The sequence below is a fragment of the Scardinius erythrophthalmus genome (assembly GCF_964197995.2).
Source record: "Scardinius erythrophthalmus genome assembly, chromosome: 1".
Classification (NCBI taxonomy): Eukaryota; Metazoa; Chordata; class Actinopteri; order Cypriniformes; family Leuciscidae; genus Scardinius; species Scardinius erythrophthalmus.
Window position 1 is genome coordinate 18672884 of NC_138221.1, and position 24345 is coordinate 18697228.

Here is a 24345-nt window from a genome sequence, read left to right on the forward strand (position 1 = left end):
TGAAAGAAGCGCATAAATGACGACACAAGGCCTGCGACCTCTTAAAGTGACAGTACAGTTATTAACACCACGGTCTGAATACAACATTTAGGCATAAATATTGGCAATAAAACACATCTTAAACCTAGAAAACAATGTTAATCAGAATTTGGTGACATTTCAACCGTAAAAGTAAAGATATAAGTTCAACCCGGTTACACATCCAGTTTATTAACAACACCGTGCACAAGCGTGAATCCCGCAAAAACCACCTTTGATCTTGGAGATCCACACCACTGTGCGAAGAGAGATCTGTCCGGAATGCCTGTGCTTTTTTCACTCCTCTCCTCTCACTGCAGCCTCTCGCATATTCAGGCTAGGCAAGACGCATCTCAAACAAGCCTATTCAGTAACAGTTCTCACTCCAAACACACAGTTCTACTTCTCCATTATTCCTAAACCTATATTTTTGGATTTTTATAAGGCTTTGAGGTTTGCTGTGCACTGAAATTATGCATGTTAGGTGATCACATGAACTGATTTAAAGGAACTGTATGCAGGGACGTCGTTAGGCCTATTTTAGGGGGGCTGAAGCTACCCCAAAATGTTCCTAAGCCCCCTTAAATGATAATAAGAACAACAATAACAATTAGATTTATCAATAACCGTATCCTGATTCATATTTAGGCGCAACAAATTATATATATCCATCTACAAAAAATAGGCGAAAAGTCGGAAGTTGGACAGTACAAAGAGTCGTGCTGCTACTGGGCAATTGACACTTTTCACACGCTCTCACGCCACACCTACATTTACTCACGCACAGAAAAATCACGAAGCAAAGAGGACACAGACTGACGGAGACCAACAGACAGTCAATGCAAACTCCAGCTGTTATACAATGTCTCCATAATTATCCTGATCTGAGTACTTAAAGGGGTCATATAATGTCATTTTTGTACAAGTTAATATGATTCTTTAGGGACTAAATTAAGTAAGGGTTAATGCCCGACAAGGTGTCCATTGTCAGGTATTAATGGACGACGGCGAGGCGTGAACAGTCTGACGCGCAGCGGAGGATGGTTGCCTCCACCGAAGTCCATTAATACCTGACAATGGACACCTTGTCGGACAATGGACACCTCGAAGGGCATTAACCCGCTTATACCATGGTCACTTGCCAAATAACACATTTTTAAAACATTAGTTTATATTATATTAGTTTTACAATCGAAATCTAAAGTTTTTACAAACAATAACTTGGTTTCCATGGTTACGCCTGACGGTTTATTTACCAAGTGTCCTCTATCACGTTTTAATGGACACCCTGCAGCCAATCAGAATCAAGTATTCACCCAGACCATGGTATAAAAGTTTGTAATACACTTTAATTAAAAATTCTCATTAGTATTGTAAGAAAACACTCATTTTACCTGGTCAAAAACAGCTGTTTTCAGCACACCGTTTAAGTGCATGTGTCTTTAAATGATAATGAGCTTTGCTCACCCCGCCCCTCTGTTCTGTGTGTACACCGTTTGTAATAATAACACAATAATCATAACGCGTTGTTCATTATAAACGTGGGATTATGAATTAAATTTATAAAGTCGTACATAGAAAACATGCCGTAATGTACCCTGAGTGTAAAAAATAGCCGCATTCATCGTGAAGCGTGCAGCAAGCGATTTGCAAAGATTAATATAAAGATTAATATAAAGATCAAAAAACCGTTACACTCACTTCAGTTCTTCTGGAGGTGCAGCAGGAACACGAATAGTTGGTACCGATCCTTTTTTCAGGAGCAGCTTCTTACCAAATCCAGCTTTATACTGACCTCGTTTGTAAAGCAGTCTGGTGTGTGAAATGTTTCGCGCAAACATGAAAGCATTGACGTTGATCGTGGGGAATATTCCCTCCAAAAGCAAAACTCAGCCATTGCGTCTTCAGCGGTACGGATTTAGGAACATCAGCATGACTGTTGAGCCTGTGTTTGTTATTACACAGAACACCACAATCGCTTAGATGCCATTCTGCTCATAGACAGTGCTCCAGTGAGTATCAACCACAGACTGTAAAAGGTATCAACAATGATGCACGGACTATGATGATTGACAGCTCGCTCACGAGTGAGGGCGGGACTGTGTTGAAATGCTGCTGTCAATCAAAAAACGTGGGGGGGGGCGTCCAACCATGTGACGTCACTAGGTCGAACGGCTTGATTTGAGAGATTGGAAAACATATAAGGAGATAAAAAAAAAAACACTGGATGAATTTTTAGCATTTTATGATGGTTGTGTACAGGCACTGCCAACACACATTTCAGTACAATAAACTTGTAAAAGTGCATGTACCATTATATGACCCCTTTAAAAAAAGGCTGTGAAAGACTCAGTGTGATTTTGTAACATTAAATCTCTTCCATACACTGTATCTTTCAGATGTCAAGTATTTAGGGCTGCACAATTTGGGGGAAAATCTAATTGCAATTCTAGTTAAAACTGTGATTTTGTATTATTATTATTATTATTATTATTATTTTTACATATACAGTACCAGTCAAAAGTTTGGAAACACTACTATTTTTAATGCTTTTGAAAGAAGTCTCTTATGCTCATCAAGCCTGCAGTTAAAAAAAAAAAAAAAAAAAAAAAACAGTAATATTATGAAATATTATTACAATTTAAAATAATGGTTCTCTTTTTTAATATACTTTAAAATGTAATTTATTTTTGTGATGCAAAGCTGAATTTTCATCAGCAAGTACTCCAGTCTTTGGTGTCTTATGATCCTTCAGAAATCATTCTAATATGCTGATTTATGATCAATGTTGGAAACAGTTGTGCTGCTTAATATTTTTTTATAACTTGAGATACTTTTTTCAGGATTATTTGATGAATAAAAAGTTAAAAAGAACTGTATTTATTTAGAATAGAAATCTTTTGTAACAATATACACTACCGTTCAAAAGTTTGGGAACAATAACTAATTTTTTTTTTTTTAAGAAATTAGTACTTTAATTCAACAAGAATGCGTTAAATTGATAAAAGGTGATGGTAACGATTTATATTGTTAGAAATGTTTTTATTTTGAATAAATGCTGTTTTTATGAATAAATGCTGTTAACGTTTTACTCAATGAATCCTGAAAAAAGTATTCCAACAAAATATATTAAACAGCACAACTGTTTCCATCATTGATAATAACTGAGTATCAAATTATCATATTAGAATGATTTCTGAAGGATCATAAGACACCAAAGACTGGAGTACTTGCTGATGAAAATTCAGCTTTGCATCACAAAAATAAATTACATTTTAAAGTATAAAAGAGAACCATTATTTTAAATTGTAATAATATTTCATAATATTAGTGTGGTTTTTTTTTTTTAACTGCAGGCTTGATGAGCATAAGAGACTTCTTTCAAAAGCATTAAAAATAGTAGTGTTTCCAAACTTTTGACTGGTACTGTATATTTTTTATAAAGAACACCAGGTTTGTTGTGCTTGTTTGCACTTGACATTATTATTAATACTAATAATAATTATGATGATTTATTATTATTAAAAAAACATTATACAAAATGATTATTCCAAATATTATGATTCTAGTCATTTTAATTTATATGTAAATGTAAAAGTTACAAAATAATAAATAGAAAATAATAATAACTATAATATTTTTATTTTATAGAAAATCTTTAGTTTAGTAACCTCGATTTCGATTCTTGAATGATTTCTCTGACACCATACATGTCACATGTCACAGCCTGGGTGTGCTGTAAAGAGCACATTCAGGGCTTTTCAGAGACACCAAATGTTTTGAGGTTTCACCATGAAAACAATTTCTCTTATATAGGGCCAAAGTCTGACTACTTTTCAAATTGTATTTCATAAACCAACATCTCAGGAAAATGTTAAAATAAAAAAAATGCCTTTTTGTTACAGAACAGGGCATTTATTTCATACATGTCCATTGTAGAGGACATCAGGACTTACATCATGTTTATCAGGCATTTTGGGAGACACAACAAGTGAATATGGAAATAAATTATACATCAATATTCCTATGAAATATTAGATATTATTATTACAATGTTGCCAATTATTACTCCAATTATTATACTTCTTTTTTCATTAAATGTTGCTCCAAGAACACATTAATGTGCACATTAGATGCAGTGTATACTGTAGATACATTGCATTGAATGGGAATATTAGTTTATGGTCATTTTACCCACATTTTGCATAAAGTAAAATGGTGTATCAATTCATTCCGTTATATCTTTCATAACATAGTTGAGAATCATCTTTATACAAAGTTTAGTTAAAAAAAAATCCTGAAACCCCAAAATGTATTGGTGATTGAAAAATAAAAATCCCATTGTTTTTCATATACATATCATTCAATGTCATTTTATTTTTAAAACAACTGAGTCCTGGTGTCCACTACAGAGGACATAGCATAACATATGAATAAACTATAATTGTATTGCTCTAAACAATGTGATGACATGAAAAAAAAAAAAGAAAAAAAAAACTAAATTCAAAAAATATTCTCAGGAGGATATGATAACTTAACTGAGCTGTTACAATCATTGTACAGTGTTTGAATAGCTTTTTTAAAGTACATTCCAAAACCAAAATAATCTAAGGTCTCCAACAGAAAGTTATGATCGATAGTATCAAACGCTTTAAAAAAACAACAAATAATAAAAAAACTATTATCTGTAATAAATTTGTTGTAGTCGTTTAAATCCAAAATGAGCCTTATAGTATTGCAAATGTGTCGACCTTTCATAAATCCTGATTGACATTCATCAATTATGGGATCAAAACAGTTCTTCAATCTTTCTGCAAATATTCGTGCAAAAATTTTTGCATCATTATTGATTAGCGTAATCGGACGCCAATTTTCTAAAAATAATATATCCTTATTGGGCTTTGGTAATAAAGTTATCAAACCTTGTCTCAGTTAATTGGGTAATTGTATAGCTTCTCTAAATACAGCTAACATAAAAGGGGATAATTCTTTTTGAAAATATTTATAAAATTCACTAATTAAACCATCATTCCTGGGTGACTTATTGTCTTTGAGTTTAATACAGTGAGATACTTAATTTAAAAGAAATCTCTTGGTCGCACATTTCATTTGAAGACTCACTTATCTTTTTGAACGTCATCTTTAATAGAATCCAAGAACGACTGTGCATTACTCAATTTGTTATCATAAGAATACAATTTCTCATAAAATTCAGCCACATAGGCTATCTTGATATTTCTTTGGAATTTTCTGTTAACTGTCCATTAATATTCAGTTGGACCATAGATGTAAGTTCTACATTCCTAATTATCATATGAATTATCACATGAAGTACAATTTCACACCAGAGCTTGAAACAATAACCTCTTTACTCTCTTGTGTTACTCACAACTCATGTGCACACAGAAACCCCCGTAACCTTGGTTACCCTGGAAACCTTGAATACAACAACACACTCTTCCTCTTCTCCCTCTTGTATTGTTTCCATACATTGTTGGTATCAACATTCAGTGCAACTATGGCTAGGAACTACTCTCATTCCGGCGTAATAATCAAGGAACTGTGCGGCTGTACCATGAGTGCAGCAGGCGTAATGATATGACGCAGCATTTCTTTTGAAAGAAATGCTACTGGACTCATCAGAATCAATGATCTATGCTAAGCTATGCTAAAAGTGGTACCGTCAGACCCGGAGTTCGGCTGAATGGATTCTAAAACGGTAAAACTCAACTGTTTAACTCTGGGGGAGTTGTAAAATGAGCTTATTTCCGAAAAAAGTGGAGTATCCCTTTAAAGTTAAAATAAAAAAAGAGTACATGAGATTTGCAAACTGTGTTTTAACTGCCTGAACTTGTTTAATGTTTTACAGAAAGAGTGATTTATTCGACAAATTGGTTTAGGCTATTGAGAATTTGGTTCAGAGAATAGGGTTTAGTGTTTAAGCAGTTCAGAAAAACTGTAATATCGGATTGACGTCTCTCTTAAAGGAACACTCCACAGAGAAATATAATATTACAGCAGAAAAGACACGATGGTGTGTGTTTCAGTGCTGAAAGTCCTTTACTACAGATGATGAACTGAAAGAGCACCAGAAAAATTCACACTGGAGAAGAAGGCTTTTAAAGGAACACTCCACCGTTTTTTTAAATAGGGCTTATTCAACGTCTTTCCTACATTTATATAGGAGGGCAAATGCATTTTTGTCTCAGTGCATGCATTGTTTAGTTTGGCAGCGCCACCGCTAGCTTAGCTTAGCATAATGAATGGGATCCTTTGTTGCCAGCTAGCATGTCCTGAGTTTTGATCCAAAAAAAACAAAAAAAAAAAACAATTACTTCTTGTGGCCTGTGTATTCACAACGAGTACAAATGGCAATGCAGATTAAGACTATTTAAGCCAGATTTCCTAGGCAGATATTGACTTGGGACTATATTAGGGTGAAGCACAGGCGAAGCACTGCTACCTGAAATCCTGGCGTGACCTGCACAGAGTATCTTCGCTTTTGGTTTGTGTTGAGTTTGAGAAGTTACAGCTACAGTTACAGCAAATATGGTAATCGCCTGTATAGCAAAAAGTTGTGAGAAAACAAGCACAGGACATACACTCACACCACCTTTTCGTGTTGACTCTCACGTCCTGAGTCTGTTGAGCGATCGCAACCTCCTGTCGTTCTCGAAATCGCCTAGTCTTAATCTGCATTGCTATTTGTACTCGTTGTGAATACGCAGAATTATTATTTTTTTTAATCACATTTACTCACAACATGCTAGCTGGCAACAAATGGTTTCATTCATTATGCTAAGCTAGTGGCGGCGCTGTCAAACTAAAACAATGCATACACTGAGACAAAAATGCATTTGCCCACCTATCTAAATGTAGGAAAGATGGTGAATAAGCCCTATTTCAAAAAACGGTGGAGTGTTCCTTTAAAAGTGTTATGGCCTTCTTCTCCAGTGTGAATTTTCTGGTGGTCTTTCAGTTCATCTTCTGTAATAAAGGACTTCCAGCACTGAAATACACACCACTGTGTCTTTTCTGCTGTAATATTACTAATGAATCTTCTCCTTTGTGTGAATCTTCAGGTGTTTCTTTAGAACTGATGCCCAATGAAACTGTTTACCGCACTGATCACAGTTAAATGGTCTTTCTTCAGAATGAGAAGCTGAAGTGATTTCAGAGCAAAAGCCTGAGCCGCTTCTTCCCAGTGTGAAATCTCATGTGACGCTTAAGAGTTGATTTGTGTCTGAAACTAGTTCCACACTGAACACACATATGTGGCTTTTCTCAAGTGTGGATTCTCATGTGACTCTTAAGGTTTGATGATTCTGCGAATCTCTTCCCACACTGATCACATGTGAACGGCTTCTCTCCGCTGCTTTTCTCCAGTGTATATCCTCTCATGTTTTTTCAGATTTTCTGACTGACTGAATCTCTTGTCACATTGTGAACACTTGTAAGGTTTTTCTCCAGTGTGGACCCTCTGATGCTGTTTTAATTGTTCAGCTGTAATAAAAGTCTTCTCACACTCAAAGCACACATACTCTCTCACACCAGTGTGAATTTTCTCATGTTTATGTAAATGTTGCCGCAGTGAAAAACTCTTTCCACACACACAACATGAATGTGGCTTCTCCTTTGTATGAACTGCCAGGTGTCTCTTCAGGTCTGATGCAGTAAAAAATGTTTTTCCACAGTGATCACATGTGAACGGCTTCTCTCCGGTGTGGATCCTCATGTGAACATCAAGATTTTGTTTTAATGTGAAACTGTTTCCACACTGAACACACACATGTGGCTTTTCTCCAGTGTGGATTCTCAAGTGTTTCTTAAGGGATGATGCTTCTGTGAAACTCTTCCCGCACTGATCACATGTGAACGGCTTCTCTCCAGTGTGGATCCTCGTGTGAACCTCAAGATTATATTTGGTTATGAAACTCTTTCCACACTGAGTGCAGGTGAATGACTTCTTGACTCTTCTTTTATTTAAAAATATATTTTTAGTCTTTGAGCGACTCAAAGGTTTTTCTCCAGGTTTGACATGATGTCCCTCCTCCACTTCACTCAGTTCTTCACTCTCCTCCTTCACTTCACTCAGTTCTTCACTCTCCTCCTTATAAGTCCATGTCTTATAAGATAGAAATATGAAGATAAAGGACGTAAAAGTGAGCCTGATGTAATAGCAGAAATTTCTTAAATGCAAGGTCAAACCAGTTTTCCCAACGTCTGAATCCAATGGTGTGGTAGAAGGTTTCCTGCATGCTGTCTTTTCGGTGCTCAAAGTAATTTAATTAGGTATTTATCTGATTTTTCCACATCCTCAAATTTAGGATGAAACACCAATAATTTAGATACACATTTGATTATTCTGTTTAAATGTTTTTATTTCACTTATTCAAGTGAATGTCATTGTCACTTAGAGTTTCCCACCAGCCACTAACGTTGATCTCCTGGAAAGATCAACGTTTTAAAAGATCCCCTGGGGTTAACGTGTCAGCGTGACAGAAGTTTGATGCTGTCGTGTGAGAACTTGGCTGTTTCTCAATACCAAGAACGCAGAGAACGGACTTGTGTTCTCGTGGAGACCGGTCTTGCCAAGCTTCCTTGGAAGAACGAACTCGGAACCGGCCGCAATTACTTCTGGGACACCAGGCGAGTATTAGCTCAAGTCTGCATTCGATGCATCCTCGGTATCAAGAACACATCCGGGTTCTTTCATGCGTCCTCTGTACTTGCGTTCTTGAGAATTGGGTCTGAACTTCGACGGTTAATGATGACGTAAAACGAGAACACAAGATCGCTGAAGAACGCATATTGAGAAACACCCCCTCTCTAAACACTCTTACTTGTCTCTCTTAAAAGGATGGCCCTTCCCGTAGAAACCTCTCTAGATCCCCCTTGAGGTGGGGAGTAGCATTACAGCACAAGAAATGGAAAAGTAATGAAGTGCTTGAATGTTTCTAACATGAATGTTCTTCAGCAACATGAATGAATGAAGAATAAACACCAACCTCTTTGTTCTTCAGGATCTTCAGTGTGTTTCATTCTGCAGGGTTCTGGATCACTCATGTTCTTACTGTCCTCTTTAATAAACTCAGTCTTTGCAGATTTCAGCTCTTCCTGATGCTCTGATGCTCATCTTCACTTGTAGCTAATGGGAATATCCTGACTCTGAGCGTGAGCTCGTGAGGCTCCGCCCCCTGTGCGTGGAACCACACCTCATTATCATTTAAAGGAGACACACTAAAACAGTGCGTTTTTCTGAGCCCCAAAAAATGACAATTTAAACATTCTGTAAAAAATGATCTGTTGGGTATTTTGAGCTAAAACTTCACATACACACTCTGGGGACATCAGAGACTTATTTTACATCTTGTGAAAAGAGTCATAATAGGTGCCCTTTAAAATATAACCATATAAGTGTATTATCAGAAGTTCTTTAGAACAGCTGACAGGTAATGCCCTAAACTGAACCATGTTTTTATAAAAAATAATAATGGTTAAAAAAAAAACATCAAACAGATAATTGAAAATGTTAATATCAGCTTAGAGCTTAGGTGATACCCTTTCACCAATTTAAAGTGAACAAATCAACTACAGATTCGAACATACATACACATTCATACTAGACATGAATGAACAAATGAATATTACAAACAGGTTTGGAACAACTTGAACCATTTTTGGGTGAACCCCTTTAATTGTTTTTAGGTGGCTCATTTAAGGGCATAACCTCTATGTTTTTATATTTACTTTTATAAATATATTAGTGGCTCAGTTTTGAGCATAATGCAGTGCAAAGGCAGCTTTGCAAAAAGACTGTTAATGGAATGGATGTTAAGTCTGTCAGTAAATGAAATTTCATTGACACAACAAATATGAACAGTTTGTAATGATTTCTCAAAGTTTGTAATATGGAAATTACTGTTAGCATATAAAATGAATTAATGTTAATAAATATTTCTAAAGCAATTTGAGTCTTGTGTGATTGACCTAGTGAAATTAAGTTAATAAAATATATTAATTTAACTTATTTTTTAGGTGTTACCAATTGAAGTAATTTTTTAAAGTTAATCCAACTGTAGGAAAAATCAATATATTTAAGTTGGAATGCAGTGAAATTAAGTTAGACTAATGTAAATAATAGGATTGAATGAACTGAAATAATATAAGTGTGATTGACCTAGTGAAATGAAGTTGATAAAACGTGATAATTTAAGTTGAGAATTTTTTTTTTTGGTGTTACCAATTGAAGTAATTTAAGTTGATCCAACTGTTCACTTTTTACAGTGTACCCGCTTTTTGCCGTTGTAGAGGAATTTACACTTAAAGACTCATGGACCAGATATGATTGATGAAAACATGGTAGAAAATTTTATTGGAGATAGTTTCATCAGGCAGAAGTCAGCCTCAAGACTCACAAGGAGTTCGTAGGCCGCTCTGCGTACATTCACATTTCCATAACAAGATAGGCAGAAGCATATCGTCTATCATCAATTATCCAGATCACCAAGACCCTGGTTTAGGCACAGAGTTGCCCAGCAAGGTCAAGTCTGTATTTCAACATTTTTTCAACATTAATTGTGGGAGCAAAATTGATTGTTGAGTCAACGCAGTTAAAAATTGACAAATTAGAATTGATTTAACATTGTTTTGATGGTTGCTTGCCATCTGCGACCCTCATCAAACACACCTGAAGTAACTAATCAATGTCTTCAGGATTACTATAAAGATACAGGCAAGAGAGTTTACCAGGGTTGGAGCTAAACTCTGCAGGACAGTGGCCCTCCAGGACCGAGTTTACCCATCCCTGGTCTAAACCATGTAAGTAGGGATGCACCAAGTGTTCGGCAGAAAAAAATTATTCTACTGAAAATAGCAAAAAAGTGTTCAGGCCGAATAAGTGAAAAGACGGAATAAATTGTATCAACATTTTAGATGACGCGATCAAATAGCAACCAGCTTAGAGTGTAAGGCGTGCAAGCTTTATAGCCCTGTTTACGCCTGGTATTAAGATGCGTTTTGGTTAACTGGATCAAACGTGGACGATACTAAATACAGGTGTAAATGGGGAGTAAAATGTTTTGAGCTTGTCCAGTTTAGACGTAAATGTTGTCATTTGCGTTGTTTCCTGTTAGTGCTTGTCTGTACACAGGTTTTGTTACTGTCAACACTTACTGGAAGACTACATTATCCATGATTGCTTAAACCACAGCAAACTACACAACTCAAATAGATAATTATGTATAAAAAGTTGAAAAGTAATGGTAAATATTAATGTCGTATTTTGTTTGCTTTATTAGGCAATTTTAAAGTAAAGGTAATCTGAATTGATCATTTAATACACTTTTAGCCTAATTACAATAAAAATCTAGCTGAAAACAAAAACCTATTGATAAAATAGAACCAAGACTTGACTTGGACCTCAAAGACTCGAGACTTGATTTGGACCTCAGGAACTTGAGATTTGATTTGGACCTCAGGGTCTTGAGAATTTACTTGGACCTCAGGAACTTGAGACTTAACTTGGACCTCAGGAACTTGAGACTTGACGTGGACCTCAGGAACTTGAGACTTGACGTGGACCTCAGGAACTTGAGACTTGACGTGGACCTCAGGACCTTGAGACTTGACGTGGACCTCAGGAACTTGAGACTTGACGTGGACCTCAGGACCTTGAGACTTGACGTGGACCTCAGGAACTTGAGACTTGACGTGGACCTCAGGAACTTGAGACTTGACGTGGACCTCAGGAACTTGAGACTTGATTTGGACCTCAGGGACTTGAGATTTGATTTGGACCTCAAAGACTTGAGACTTCACTTGGACCTCAGGGTCTTGAGACTTCACTTGGACCTCAGGGTCTTGAGACTTCACTTGGACATCATGGACATGAGACTTGATTTGGACCTCAGGGACTTGAGACTTGACTTAGACCTCATTAGACCTTCATTAATTTTGATTAACTACTTACTGTGATTTCAGACTGTGTTGATGTGGTTTCTCCACTGTATGGATCTTCATGTGTAGCTTCAGGTGACTTTTAAAAGAAAAACTCTTTCCACACTGATCACACAGCTTGTGCGGCTTCTCTCTTGTGGATCCTCTCATGTCTTTTCAGATGTGCTGACAGACTGAATCTCTTGTCGCAGTGTGAACACTTGTACGGTTTTTCTCCAGTGTGGATCCTCTCATGTCTTTTCAGATTTGCTGTCAGACTGAATCTCTTGTCACAGTGTGAACACTTGTACGGTTTTTCTCCAGTATGGATCCTCTCATGTGTTTTCAGATGTGCTGAGCGACTGAATCTCTTGTTGCAGTGTGAACACATGTATGATTTTTCTCTAGTGTGGATCCTCATGTGTTGCTTCAGGTTGGTTGTTTGACTGAAGCTCTTCCCACACTGATCACATTTGAACAGTTTCTTCCCGATGTGAATACTCATGTGATACTTAAGACTTGATTTGTGTCTGAAACCCATTCCACACTGATCACACGTGTGCGGTTTCTCTTTCCTGTGGATCATCTCATGTGATTTCAGAGATGATGACTGACTGAATCTCTTGTCACAGTGTGAACACATGTAAGGTTTTTCTCCAGTGTGAATTCTCTGGTGCAGTTTTAAACAGATCGCTGAAGTAAAAGTCTTCTCACACTCAAAGCACATGTACTCTCTCACACCAGTATGAATTTTCTGATGTTTATGTAAATATGGCAGCAGTGAAAAACTCTTTCCACACACAGAACATGAATGTGGCTTCTCCTTCTTATGAAGCATCAGGTGTTTCTTCAGGTTTGATGAATCAAGAAATGTTTCGCTGCATTGATCACATGCATACGGTTTCTCGCCGGTGTGGATCCTCATGTGAATCTTATGGTGTGTTGATTGACTGAAGCCCTTCCCACACTGGTCACATGTGAATGGCTTCTCTCCAGTGTGCATTCTCATGTGACACTCAAGATAGTATTTTCGTGTGAAACTCTTCCCGCACTGATCACATGTGAACGGCTTTTCTCCAGTATGAACTCTCAAGTGGATCTTAAGATGTTGTTTGATTGAGAAACTCTTTCCACACTGATCACATGTGAACGGCTTTTCTCCAGTATGAACTCTCAAGTGGATCTTAAGATGTTGTTTGACTGAGAAACTCGTTCCGCACTGATCACATGTGAATGGCTTCTCTCCAGTATGAACTCTCATGTGAATATCAAGACTTTGTTTGGTTGTGAAACTCTTTCCACACTGAGTGCAGGTTGCAGATTTCTTGGCTTTTGTTTTCTTTAAAAATGTCTGTTTAGTCTTTGAGCGACTCAACGGTTTTTCTCCAGGTTTGACATGATGTTCCTCCTCCACTTCACTCAGTTCTTCACTCTCCTCACTCTCTTCCATCAGGTCTGACATGGAAAAAAAAGAAAGTTAATTGCATTTTCAGTACATCAAAATAATTTGAAGAGAGCAATATGAAGTGAAATGACATAAAATATATAAAAAAATATCATGCATTTAAATGGATGGTTTCAAAGGCGGCAACAAAAACAACCGTTACTGCGCATGCGCACCTTTGTTGCCCAAACTTAACTTCCGGTAGACTTCCGCAAAGAATCAATAACAATAGAGGCTGCGTTATCTTTCGTATGCGTCATCATCTTTGATTTTAATTGTGCAACATTATCAGAATGAGGTCATTGTCAGCAATGCCGGTGTAAATCAGTAGCGAGATCTAAATGAAGAGCTGCAAGCTGCTCAAGTGACTTAAAGTTAGGGATGTCCCAATCAGGGTTTTTTTGCCCTCGAGTCCGAGTCATTTGATTTTGAGTATCTACCGATACCGAGTCCCGATCCGATACTTCTATAATATATAAAAAAAGAATAAAGAAGAGCAAAAAAACAGATCCAGGATGTTCCTTATTTTTTATTTAATTCACCTTATTTTAACATTCAACAACTCCGTTAATAAACAGAGCACTTCTGTGAGGTAGCTTGAACAATCAAGTAATAAATAACATCAATTCTTCACTTTTGGACTTTAGTGCAACAGTAAATATAAAAAGTCTAATATATAAACTAGGGCTGTGACAATAACGCGTTAATTTCGATTAATTAATCTGAGAAAAAAATAACGCGTTTAAAAAATAACGCAGATTAATCCATTCCATATTGACCTTTGAACCTGGAGCCGTTCTAGCCACCATTCGACTGTAAAATGAAGGAGGGAGACGAGAACGCGCTGGCGCTGCCTGGATCATTGATTGGAACATTTACTTATAAAAAAACAGCCGGCATTTCAACGTTGATTCACCGGTGAACGTAAGGGACCAAGGTCGAATCAATGTTGGATTATGTTTCGATTGTGCAAAACGAATCAACGTTGAAATCGTGACGTTGTTTCACCGTTGATGTCGTGACGTTGTTTCACCGTTGATGTCGTGATGTTGTTTCATTGTTGATTTCGTGACGTTGTTTCACAGTCTCTTCTTTCAAAAGATTGTATGTCGACGTTGTTGAACCAATGTTGAATTATGCAAGGCAAGGCAAGGCAAGGCAAGTTTATTTATATAGCACATTTCATACACAATGGCAATTCAAAGTGCTTTACATAGAAGAAATTAAAATAATAAAAAGAAATAAGAATAATTAAAACAGTTTAGAAGAATACAAAATAAAATACAGTACAAACAGTCGGACGAACATTGGCACAGTGCTCATTCAGTAAATGCATAGCTAAACAGATGTGTTTTGAGTCTGGATTTGAATGTGACTACAGTAGGAGCACCTCTGATCTCCTCTGGAAGCTGGTTCCAGCTGCGGCTGGCATAATAGCTAAAAGCAGATTCTCCATGCTTAGAGTGAACCCTTGGTATTTCAAGCTGATATGATCCTAATGATCTGAGTGATCTGTTGGGTTTATATTCAGTGAGCATATCTGCAATGTATTGAGGTCCTAGGCCATTGAATGATTTATATACCAGTAATAATACTTTAAAATCAATCCTAAATTTAACTGGGAGCCAGTGTAAAGACCTGAGGACTGGTGTGATATGTTCATATTTTCTGGTTCTGCTCAGAATCCTGGCGGCAGCGTTCTGTATGAGCTGCAACTGTCTTATGGGCTTTTTGGGAAGGCCAGTGAGGAGTCCGTTACAATAATCCACCCTGCTGGTGATGAAAGCATGAACAAGTTTCTCTAAGTCTTGTCTGGAAACAAAGCATCTTATTCTTGCTATATTTTTCAGATGATAGTATGCTGATTTAGTTATTGCTTTGACATGACTACTGAAACTTTGTTAACTGTCAAATTACTTGCAGCAATGGCTTAAGTTTAATAAAAATATAACACATGCTCAAGATTGTAAAACAAGTTTTATTCTGAAAAAACAAAAGTCTAAAAATACTTTCTAAAACAGATGAAAAAACATCTCAAATTTTAAATTGCAGCATTTTCGAAGTAATGTTAAAAACCTGTAAAGCAAGTGTAAATAATGTTTATAATTGAATGTTTAATATTAAATGGATAATTTAATAATGTTCAATAATTTAATAATGTTCAATTGTATTGTATTGATTATTTGCTAGGCACAATTATTTCAATGCTCACCCTTTGAACATTTGAACATTATTTCAATAACATGTTCAACAATTATTTTTAATTGATTGACAGCCCTAATTTATATTCAATTAAAATGCGATTAATTTCGATTAATTAATTACAAAACCTCTAATTAATTAGATAAATTTTTTAATCGAGTCCCGGCCCTAATATAAACAAATAGCACCTCAATTTAAAATACCCGGCAAGCATGTAAATTAACAGATTAGAGCATTCACACTGCACGCAGAGGTGGCGCGGCAGTGCGTAGCAGAGCAGAGCAGGAGTGCCGCGATCGTTTCGGCGCAGAGTCTATTTTTGCTGCGCCGCATACGCTGAATTAATGTGATCATACATTGATCATGGACAAAATACACCGCAGTTTTATCCAAAAAGTGCATTGATGACATCTATTGGGTTTTAAACAGTCAATCAAATGACCAACAGCAATTTAAAAAGAAAACAAATGTTCAAAAACAAACTTGTTGCCATAACAATAAAAACAAAGATGAACCAAAAGTTATATAAATGAAATTATTAAAGGGGTCATATAATGCCATTTTTGTACAAGCTAATATGATTCTTTAGGGTCTAAATTAAAAGTTTGTAATATACTTTAATTAAAAATTCTCATTAGTATTGTAAGAAACCACTAATTTTACCTGGTCAAAAACAGCTCTGTTTTCAGCACGCCGTTTCAGTGCATGTGTCTTTAAATGATAATGAGCTTTGCTCACCCCGCCCCTCTGTTCTGTGCGTACACCGTTTCTAACACAATAACCACGTGTTGTTCATTATAAACGTGGGATTATGAATTATATTGAGAACGTCGTACATAGAAAACATGCCGTAATGTACCCTGAGTGTAAACCTTAGACGCATTCATCGTGAAGCCTGCAGCAAGGTTTGCAAATTTCGCAAAGATTAATATAAATACTAATATAAAGGTTAATAAAACATTACACTCACATCTTCTGGAGGTTCAGCAGGAACACGTTGGTACCGATCCGTTTTTTCTCGTTTGTGAAGCTGTCTGGTGTGAAATGATTCGCGCAAACATGAAAGCACAGACGATCGTGGGGAATCCCCGTGAGGGAATCCCCGCGTCAATCCTTTGGGCATATCGCTTCAAAAACAAAACTCAGCCACTGCATCTTCAACGGCTCGGATTTAGGAACATCCAAATGACTGCTGTGTTCCTTATTACATCTAAGAACAGAACACCACAATCGCTTAGACGCCATTCTGCTCCAGCATATCAACAATGGCGGACTACTATGACGACAGCTGTCACAGCTCGCTCAGGGCGGGTCTTGTGTTGAAACACAGCTGTCACTCAGCAATCGCTGGAGGGGCGTTGGATATTATGACGTCACAATATCGAACGGCTTGATTTCAGAGAGGGTCAAACATATAAGGAGATTAAAACAAAACCACTGGATGGATTTTTATCATGATAGGATGGTTGTGTACAGGCACTGCCAACAGACATTTCAGTGCAATCAACTTGTAAAAGTGCATGTACCATTATATGACCCCTTTAATAAAATAAGCTTCTTGACTATGACAAGTCTTTTCTCCTAAATGTATTTGAAAACGAAATAAAGCAATGCCAACTTATTCATTATAGAGTAGGCTACTCTGTACACAACCCGCGGTTCAGCCGCGCGTGACAAACGCTGCCAGTGTGAAAGCAAAACACGCGTGTCCTGCTCCTGCTCACCATACGCACTGCTCCTGCGCTGCTTATGCTCTGCTAACGTGTGCAGTGTGAAACCGGCGTAACTCTGTGCCACCGCATAACTATAGATGTGTTAAAAAATAATGAGAATATATATACATATATATCCGAGTCCTGATCGGGAGGTAACGTCCGATTCCGATCGAGTCTGAAAACACGTGATCGGGCCCGATTTCCGATCACGTGATCGGATCGGGACATTCCTACTTAAAGTTATACCGCCAGAGGAATAATCGTAATACATGAATTTTATTTTTAATGTTCTATGTTTTTATTGTTGCAGAATGTTTATTATAATCTCCAATTTCTGTCTACAATAGGATAGAGTGGGGAGAGTTGGGGGGTTATATATATTATATACTTATAATATAACGCTTATATATATTATATACTTATAATATAACGCTTGTCTGGAACAAGTGAAAGTGAATTTTACTTGCCCAACACACTATTTAGCCTAATTAAAACGTCAATAAAAAATAAATAGGAAATTAACAAAAATGTGAGAATGATTCTGCATTAATTTAGTGTAAATGTCGATTGATAGTGAATAATAATATAATGTACTGACGCTGTTGAGGCTCGCGCAGGCTCTCGAGGAGAGCTCAAAACAAATGAGTGAATTTGCGAAACACACACACAGAAACTCACTTAAAATACTGTAGTAAAAAATGAATGTTGAGTTTTTTTATATTTATAACGATACAGTAAAGGAACATCACACGAGTAAGATTGCTGAATAAATCATGGTTGAAAATGTGACACTGATTTCAGTTAATATTAAGTCACATTTTAGACACGATATAGACTCTTTTTTATCTGTTTCAGCAGTGAAAATAGTTCCAAACAAAGAACTAAACATCTCACAGAAACACTCAAACGTGTTTTCATTGCTGAATGATTCAGTGTTTTGAAGGAATCGTTTGAATAAATAACACACTCATTAAGACACGATGGTCTGTTGTTATCCAGTGTGTTGTGATTAGCACTGCTTAGCGCATGTTCGGGAAATGTCCCACCCCTGAGGGTTCTGCTCTATTTGTCTAAATTTGCTCTAATCGATCACAAAATTATGAATAATTTTCCTAACGGGCGGTGAACGGTCTTACAAAAGCTACAGTAAACACTACATCAATACTGTTATGTTAGTTAGGCTAGCAGAGGCAAAGCTTTGCCCTTTGTTTACAACATAGCAGCTACATAAAACTTATAACTGGAACAGTTAATAGAAAACAACTAATAATAAGACATTCTTATAAGTCTTAAAAACAACAGACTGTCACGACAAAGTGAGAACTTCTCTATTTCGGGAAAAGCTTTTGTGTGTAGCCTGCATTTTACTCTCATCCTTCATGAAATGTGCAGCGCACAGACAAACGTTTAAAGAAAGAAAGTTGAGGAAGTGGACGTGTTGTTGGATGTTGATGAGGCCCACGAAGAGCCCACTGACTGAGCAAAACTGCAGAGGATTGCTTGAAGGAAGATTTGCATGTTTAATGGGACGTTTTGGAGGGAGAGGGTTTTTTTTCATTTAACATTTTGAATGGGACTTTGTGGGGATTTTTGGATGGGGGTGCATTTTTGATTGAGTGGGGTTGGAGATGAGTAATATTTAACCCAATATTCCTGTTTTTGTTCTTCCGTGAAACAAGTGATTGTCCAATAAAATAATTAAAACTTGTTCTGTTCTACTTACAAATAAATCTGTTGAAATATCTGTAAACTTTTTGCATGAATGTTTTCTTATGACTTCTGTTTATATTTATGCTTGGATATGATACAATGATCGATTACATTACAATTAATTCCCAGTTAGTTCCCCTAAATTCCCATGGAAAGTTTCTAATATGGAATATTTCCAAAATTCTCCAGCTTAACTTCCCATGGAAATTTACCAGAAACTTTCCGCCCCTTTGCAACCCTACGGCAAACACACTGCTGTTCTTTCTCTGCTAATGCAGCATCTAGTCAACAAATCAATTACTTTATACTGAAATGGTAATATGTACTTTAGAGTTCTGTATTTATACTGTGTTGCTGTCTGTGTTTTAAATGCGCATCTGAAGTGTCAGCGCTCTCCGTATAATGTGTTCTTTCCGTGCTGTGCGCAGCCTCACGTATTAACGTAAACAACTCAGCCAGTGATAGTTTGTTATTTGTCCTCTAGAGGGCGCTCTCGCTCTGTATAATGCCAGCAGTCTCTTCTTAGCGCTCTCGTACTGTGCAATGACTGCGCTCTCTTCTCAGACGCTCCAGCAACAGACGCAACCCGTAAAAAACATCGGTGTGGATTTTTGCTGATAACAATAGTTCCACCAATCAACTATCAGTACCGATATATATCGACAAAACCGATGAATTGTTCGACCTCTAGTTTTAACTCCTATGGTGGCCGTATTATTCCAAGATTAACATGGCTTCCAGTTCGACTTCGTCCATGAGGGTTCCTTCAAGTGATGAGTTTACTTTAGAAAACTATTACAAATTGAATTTAGTTATTTAGTCTGTTATCATGTACTGTAGGTTATGACCTCTATGTAAAATGAATAATAGCTTTACGATTTCGTTATTTTGGAACCATTTCATTGCTAACATCAGCTATCAGGTTCCCAAACGATGGCAAGCTAATGTTAGTAAAGTATCAGTGCTATCGTAATTCTTTATATTGGCGACTCTGTTGCATGTCCTCGAGAATAGGCACAATCCTCCATCTTCAACAGGCTTTCAAATCTGCCGGCAGTCACGAGTAATCTCCCCCTCGCAGTCGTCACGGTGCCACGAGTGTAAAAGCGCGAAAAGCGAAACTTGAATTTCCAGGTTGGTCCCTCTTTGGCTAATGTAATTTCAACGCAACATGGCTGCCGCCATTTGAGCGACTCACTCGTATTTATTCTGAATGGCAGATTCTATGCTTACGAGAATACTTGATTAGTTGGTGAAAGTAATTACACATGAATGAGCACATATAATTTTGAAAGAACAAATAGTTTTTTGCTAAGAATCAACTTAACAGATTTGCTAAGAATCAACTTAAAACTACACAGCGTAAACACAACTTTAAAACTGTGCCACCCAGGAAGTGACATCATCTGGGCTCTTTCTACTGCATGATGGGAAGACAAGAAAATAATCTCAATACATTGTCTCAGTCTTTACACAAACTGTAGCATTGACTGAACTCATCAACCCTGTTACCAAAGTTACTGTAAGAAGAATCTCTATAACTATGAATAAATTGTATGATATTTGACAAATACAACTTTATCAGTAACTTTACTGATTATTCCTAAAAAAAATATTTGTTGGAAATGTAGAAAATGAAAAATTTTGGTAACGTTGTTGCAAATTGGGAACCAGATAAAATAAATGTAAAATAAAATAAGTTAAAATAGTATTTAGTTTGATATGATGTTAAAGGGTTAGTTCACCCAAAAATGAAAATTCTGTCAGTAATTACTCACCCTCATGTTGACCTTCGTTCATCTTCGGAACACAAATTAAGATATTTTTGATGAAATCTGAGCTCTGTCTCACTCCTCCATAGGCTGCTAGGTGGCCCAAACTTGCTGGCCTAGAAACGTTATTAAAGAGATCGTTAATATAGTCCAAGTGACTACAGTGGCTCAATCTTAAGTTTATCAAGCGACGAGAATACTTTTTGTGCGCAAAAACAAACAAAAATAACGACTTTATTCCACTATTCATTTCCTTCTCTCTGGGTCTCGAGTTAGTTCACGTAGTGTTTTAGCGCAGCGCTTCTGTGTTGTACGTCATCACGCATCACACACATGACCAGCGTCGGCCAATAGTGAGCCTACGTGGTGACGTGTAACACAGACGCGCTGCGCAAAAACACTACGTGAACCAACTAAAGGCCCAGAGAGAAGGAAATTAATAGTGGAATAAAGTCGTTATTTTTGTTTGTTTTTGCGCACAAAAAGTATTCTCGTCGCTTGATAAACTTAAGATTGAGCCACTGTAGTCACTTGGACTATATTAACGATCTCTTTAATAACTTTTCTGGGCCAGCAAGTTTGGGCCACCTAGCAGCCTACGGAGGAGTCAGACAGAGCTCAGATTTCATCAAAAATATCTTAATTTGTGTTCCGAAGATGAACGAAGGTCTTACGCGGTAGGAACAACATGAGGGTGAGTAATTACTGACAGAATTTTCATTTTTGAGTGAACTAGGCTAACCCTTTAACAATCAATATAAAAATGTCTCAAACCTGAACATTTGTTGAAAATCTGTACCATTTCATAGTTTAACTGTTTATCTAATAGTGATGAAGTGCTTGAATGTTTATAGCATGAATGTTCTTCAGCATCATGAATGAATGAAGAATAAACACCAACCTCTTTGTTCTTCAGGATCTTCAGTGTGTTTCATTCTGCAGGGTTCTGGATCACTCATGTTCTCACTGTCCTCTTTAATAAACTCAGTCTTTGCAGATTTCAGCTCTTCCTGATGCACTGATGCTCGTCTTCACTTGTAGCTGATGGGAATTTACAGCATTTATTGGAGAATTGCTGTGGGAGGAGCTTCACTGATGATGTGATTGCAGTGGGAGGAGTTTCACTTAATCCTAATATTATTCTGCTTCTTCATTAAAATACAGGTATCTAGAAAAAATAGAAAATAATAAATAATGTAATTATTCCAAACAGAAATAATGGTAAGAAAAACAGTTAATGCATAAACAACAGAAATAAACGTACATATAGTAGCCATTCTAGCCAACAAATACCCTGTCTGGTACTAGTCTGCTGACACCAATGAAATGAGCTTTAAGTGACAATTTGCAGGAGATATCTAAATGCCAAAGGCCTTAATAATAATAAAAAACAAAGATATTACATCAAAAGTATGTAAGATAGTACAACTTGATCTCTTTTATTGAATCCAAAAGGTTTTAAGTAGCCTATATTTTACTACATATTAATTTATTCTGGCATGATTTTATAACACTATATATCAACATAGTGCAAAATGGTATTAAAATTATGTGTAAAAGTAATTTCTTTGGTGAAAGAATGTCCGTAAAAATGAATTTAATTGATGTCATTCGGAGTAACCAATATAAAGGCCCCATTTTTGATAAAGTCATGCATTCAATATCATGTCACAGGATGTGATATCATTCAGAAACCTGTAAAGGACCACACAGTCGTGAAACAAAGTAACTAACTCACTCTCTTAACTATTGACTAACTGCTGACACCAATGAAATGAGCTTTAAGTGACAATTTACAGGAGATCTCTAAATATAGTTTGACTTTATAATAACTACTAATTGCAATTAAGTATGTCCATAATTAACATGTTACATGTTTGTACAGAAACTGACAATGATCATAAAATTCTTAAAAATAAAGAAAATGTCAAACTTCATTCAACTTTATCAATATTCCCATGCAAATTTCCCACGCTCATTAACTTATACAGGGACAATATAAAGTGTCTACATCAATTTTAATATGTAATCTGCCAAAGATAAATGTCGACAAATAAATAAACAAGGTAAACATGAAAATGGCAACAGCAACACTTGGGATCGATCGATTCCCATAAATTCCCCTCACAGATCTCAAACTTTAACTTTTACATTCAGTAACAGTTCTCACTCCAAACATCGAGACAATCACACAAACGAACACAAAATCGCTCAGGGGTGCGTTTCCCGAAAGCATCGTTGGCCAACTGTGGTCGCAAGTTCATCGCAATGTCCATTGAACTCTATTGGTAACGACGGAACTTGCGACCATAGTTGGCCAACGATGCTTTCGGGAAACGCACCCCTGGACTGGTCTGAATGAACTCAACATATTCTCCTCATGCTCGCTGCTGCTGCTGCACTAAATGTTTATTTCAGTAGGAAGACGCCAAAAAAGACGCACAAGTATCGCTGTGATCGATGAAAACAATACAGAAATGAGTCTGTCGCTTAATTAAACTGTGTAAAGTGTGTTTGATGGTCGTGCAAATATGAGAAATACCTTAAACTGCTCTCCTCACCTCAGAAGACTCGACGCTGAAACTCAAAAGAGCGAGCGGTGACGTCATCGGCCTCCAACGCACGCGCGTACGGGACGCACTCACAGCCAATCAGGGCCACGCAGATTCAGCTTTACTAATAGCCTTCCATCCATTATTATTATTATAGAACTGAAGTGACTCCAGTTACTAAAGGTGAAAGGAACTTTTTCAAGTGAAGCACAAAATAGGAGGATCGCCTCCATCCAGTCTGAAAAGTGTTTAGAATGGTCTATACAGCTTATTCTGCCGAATAGAATAGAATAGAATAGAATAGAATAGAATAGAATAGAATAGAATAGAATACATCTTTGTTCACCAGGGTGGATTTTTTTCTTTGGCTCACCAAACATACAAGACAGATAAACATAGCCTACAGAAAAAATGTACAATATAAAATATCATAATGAAAACAAATATAGGCTACTTAAATACATTAGGATAACAACTTATTTGTTGTTGTCACTTGGTTTGGTTATGGATACTAATGGCATTTGGGATATATATATTAAAGTACTAGCGCCTCTCAGACTTCAGAAGCTCAAACTGGCCAGAAAGAGGGTGAGTATACAATCTACAGCGATTTTCCTAGCTTTCTTTCTCATTCTGTCAGTGTATATTTGGGTCAGGTGTTTTGGGGGGTTTTCTACTATTTTACTATAGCCATCAACACTATCCTGTTAAGCTTGTTCTTAAGTTTGCAGTTTAAATGGTCAAACCAAGCAGAGAAATGAAAGGTTAAAACACTTCCAATGTAAAGTCTTTTTTCGCCTGTAAAGTCCGGCTTGGTATATACTGTAACGTCCTAAGACAAATAGTAATGCCATTTTGGTAGATTAGCACCTGTAGAATTTCCTTTTGTTGAAACCCCAGATAAAAGTAAAAAGCTACTATTATGTTTAGATCCATGTCTGAGGCAGTTCGATTAGCGCATTTCCTTACAAAAAAAAAAAAAAAAAAAAAAACTT